Genomic DNA, 4973 nt, shown 5'->3' on the forward strand with positions numbered 1-4973 from the left:
TGAATTAATTAGATGAATTAACAACTTCTAAACATTTGATTCTTTCATATTTTTTAGATCTAGTGACCTATTACACACCTATACTTATCAGAACTTTTAGTATTTTTCGGGACAAGGGGGAATTTATGCCTTTCTCCTTAAATTATATGATAATAACTTGTTAATTCATCTAAAATTTACTAGATCGAATATTTATAATATTAAAAAACTAGAAAGAAAAAAAGGAGGCAAATATAGATTTTGAACTAATAAATATGAAAGAATCAAATGTTTAGAAGTTGGTAAAATTAGGTTGCTATAAAACATTCTTTAATAATTATAATCATTATATGAGGCAAAATTTGTCCTTTAAGTTTCCTTCTCACTATAATTCCTACTAGTATGCATGTGCCTCTAGATATATAGATGTTTCTCATTATTATAAGCCTTTAATCAATGATAATTGATTACTTTTTTTCGTTTCAAAATAAGTTGCGTTGTAAAATTTCAAAAAGAAATTGATCTTACTCTTCTCAAATTATGCTGGTTTACGTAATCAAGAACTATTACTTAGCTTTCTTTGATTAGGAGTAATTTATTAAAAACACTTTTTATTTTTAAGAATGAATAATTTCTTAAGCAGTGTACTCAAGCTAAAAATATCACTTATTTTAAAACGGATAAAATAATTAAAAAAACATAAAAGAAGGTCATGTTTGTACTTTTAAGTGTTGTTTGGTTGATACCGGCACCTCTTTTCATCTAGAAAGAGTTTTTTTTTTCCAAAAACAAAGTACAATCATTTTTTTTTTATAATAGTATCGTTTGAATATTTTTTTAATTACTATAATGATAAAATGTCGTCACAAATAAAATAAAATATAATATAACATGAAAATTGATTGTTATAACAAAATATTATTATAGAAAATGACTGTTATAAATTTTTTAAACTAAATTTGGATATTCCATTTATTTTGTACCATCATATCCTTGTCTAAGTGAAAAGAATAGGATTTAGAAACGAAATTACCTAAATTTGAAATTTAAATAAAGCCAAGCTTGGATGTTGCCTACTTATTATTTTGGAGTGATATAATCATTGGATTTTCCTGTAAATTTACCAAGAAACTTCTACACAATTTTAATAATCACACACCTAACATAAACTGTTAAATGTGGATTACAGTTTTTAACTTTGAAAAAAAAGGACAAAAAAGGACAGAAAAAAAAGAGAAAAAGAATAAAGTAATTACTATATATAATTGGTCGGGGAAAAGTAAAAATAATTTGGTCGTAAAGTTAACACTAAAGTCATTATTTTTCTTGAATATTTTACATGAATATATATATAATGACATGCTCTTGCATAATTAATACATCATATTGAAGACCATATATTACATTTTAAAAGTAATTTTGAAACAATATTATACTCGATTTGGATTCTACTTTATATATATTTACAGAGTAAAAACCCTTAAAGACACTTAGAATTGAAAGTGTCTAAGATGTTCAATTAGAATATGACTTAATTTGAGTGTCTAAATACTATAACGTGTGCGGGTCGAGATAGATTTGATGTAAACACAAGATACCATATAGCGTGTGCGGCTAGAGATACGCCAGGTCTCTAAATGGGCCCCGACTCACAAATTGAAGCCCACACATTGACATTTGCCAGTGGCCCGTTAATCACGGAAAGTATTGGCCCACCAAGTGCGTTGGATGCTCTGTTTGTATTAGTTTTTACTGTTAATAATGTCGTCTAGCTGGTGTCACACACTGCCTTTGCTTTTCTTCCCCATGTGTTATTTTATAGGCAAAAACAAGTACAAATGCTTTCTACTATATTGGGGGAAATGAAGGAATCAAAATTTTTATTAAGGGTATTTAAAATTTAACATATATGTATGAAAAATAAATTTTGACCGATATAGTTCATATAATTTTCTATATTCGTAGTATAATGTTTCGACGAATGATGTTTGATTGACTACCCTGAACTATATGTGGCTTCGTGATAGAATGTATGCGTTCACTAACAATCAATGGATCAGGTCTGTTAAATAACACAAAGCAAAAAAAATGTAGAGATTTTACGTGAAAATCCCCTTGCTCAAGGGAGGAGAAAACCATGACCTGTCTTCACAAGATTTTCACTTCAACTCCATTTACCACAAAATAGAGCGCAAATTCAGATTATAGACTCCACTAATCTAGGAATTATCCTACTAATCCATTCCCCCGTGCTGCAACAACTTTGTTACCAAATAAGAACTAAGCAACACATTTGTTGCCCACTATACCAGCTAACTGTAGCCAATATAGATTTCTCTCAGATCTCAACGATAAGAAAAGAAACAAGCAGTCACTTTACTGCACCCACACATCAACTAACTCTAGTTGACACTCCTAGGCAACTCTACCCAATAGAACATCAAACAAATGATGAAAAGAGGCTTGACTAAAATATTGATAATACGTCTAACTAACTCTAGTTGATCCGACTCAAACTAAATACTTAGACAAGCAACCGATCTAGTTTCTTTATAACTCAGGAATAGATCTACAATATAAGAACACAAGACACAAAACCTAAAATACAACAAAAGATGTTGCAACACTCCATTAGGTCTCTCGTTGAATATAAACAATGTTCTTCCTTGAAGATGACTTTTGCTTTGTGAATGAACTTTTTGAAATGCAAAAACTTGTCAATGAAGAGTGGATATATTAAAGGATAGGCACAAACACAAGAAGCAACGTCATTGACTGAGAGTCTGTTGTACCGCAGGAGACGCGCACCAACCACAACAAGTGTTGTAGAGTTGCAGCTTTAGCTAGCTGTCATTTTCATTTTACCGGCATTCTCAATCTCACATGGGATCTGGTCCCTCACTAGATTCGAAGTTTGTTAAATTATCAAAACTTCAGAGATAGCTCAAAATAATATTTTCCCTTTTTTTATGATGACAAAAATTATTTAACTTCTTCCCTCTTTCACCCGTTCTCTCTATTAGCATGACCTGAACCAACTCTACCTTAACCTTTTTTTAAAAAAAATCGTCATGTATCAAATAAACAATAGATTTTGAAATTCATTCGGTATCAATGATAAATTAATTCACTTTTTATATGTTGATGTATCGCTGATATAAAAATTGGTGTATCACTGATTTAAAAAAATGGTTGTATCATTGATTTAGAAACTCTAGCTATGTTTGGTAGTTATCCAAATTATCAATATGTTTAGTTATTGGCCACAAACTATCACTATTTTCTAAAAAAAATTCCTAATATCTACGGATTAAAGTTGCACTCAAGTCATGTGTTGCCTAATGAAAGTGAAATAAGTGAAAATTGTGTCTGAAGACAATTTCTTGGGGGGGGGGGAGGGTGGTGCATCAAATGGTTTCTTCCCATTTGTCTATACATTGATAGATAAAATTACTAATAATATATATTGCTCAAGATAACAAATATATCATAAAATTAATCAAAATATGCATAAACCGATCAGATTTTATTTAACTGATTTTAAACTTGAAAAGATTTTGAATGAAAAGCTAATTATTATACACAATATTATAATTGTCCTTAATCCTTATGGTCAACAATTAAACCAGACATAATAAGACTTTCACATGTTCTTTCTCTCTCTCCAAATAAAGACCAAGACTTCATATCAAGTCACAATAATTTCAACAAGGAAAAAAAGTGAGAATATCAAAATAAAGGTCTTTTTTTCAAAGATAAATCACAAAAAAATGATAATAAAATCACATATAAAGACATAAAATCCAATTTTATGTATAAAAATAAAACTCCTGCTGACCAAAACAAAAGGAATGGAACTCTAAATATTCAGATTTCAGAGTTAAAATCATTTTTCCTTGACTACAATTTTTCAAATATGTGTAAATATCTTTAAAAAATATTTTATAATAATTTTATGTAATTTACAACTATGTAAATTGTAGTGTAAAAACTTTTTACATCATATTTGAAATTACATTTAAAAGCAAATAGTAATAGAGCCGCTAATAACGCCTTAAATTTGGATTACTCTATCTTGTTAGTTAAAGTAGATCAACAAACATCTTGTACTTTTTTTCTTCTTCATTTCAATATTAATTAAAAAAATTAATAGCATGTTAGGCCAAGTTTTCAAAAATAGTTTATTTTGGCCCCCAAGGCCTAGCTCAAGTGGCAAAAGGTGGAGGATTTGTGGCTTAGGTCGCAGGTTCAAGCCCCACACCATGCAAAGCGGAGCCCGGTATTTAAGTGGAGAAGGGTAGAGGGGCGGGCCCATTATCCACCGAGTTTAGAAGGCTGTGATTGGTCCAAAGGGCGGGTCACAGACGGATTTCTTGGTTAACAAAAAAAAAAAAAATAGTTTATTTTGAAATGTATTTTTAAAAAAAATAATAATTTGGTTCAAAGAAGTATCGAAAATGAGTTTATTTTTGGCTAATCAATTTAAAAAACACTTTTGAATAACAATTAATGTTAGAACAATTTTTTTTTAAAAGAGCGTTTTTAAGTGTATTTTTTTTTTAAAAAAAAAACTACATTTTTTAGCCTATGAAAAACAAGTTCTACTTTTCCTCTAAAATAATTTTTCTCCTCCTAAAAGCATAGTCAAACTTCCCATTTTCTTAAAAGAAAAAATAACACTTTTAACCTTCTATAAACTCAGGCCAAACAGTTTACAAATTAACTTCATATATTTTCAAGATTAAACAACAATGTCCTTAAAACACTAAATTTTTGTAGTATCAAAAACTTCATAAAATTATTTTTTAGCTTCGGAAAAACTTCATAAAACACTAAATTTTTGTAGTATCAAAAACTTCATAAAATTATTTTTTAGCTTCGGAAAAACTTCATAAAACACTAAATTTTTGTAGTATCAAAAACTTCATAAAATTATTTTAATCATTCATTTTTTATTTCTTTGAAACCTTGCCCTTGCCCCCCCCCCCCCCCTC

The sequence above is a fragment of the Solanum tuberosum genome, unplaced genomic scaffold (assembly GCF_000226075.1).
Source record: "Solanum tuberosum cultivar DM 1-3 516 R44 unplaced genomic scaffold, SolTub_3.0 scf00596, whole genome shotgun sequence".
Lineage (NCBI taxonomy): Eukaryota > Viridiplantae > Streptophyta > Magnoliopsida > Solanales > Solanaceae > Solanum > Solanum tuberosum.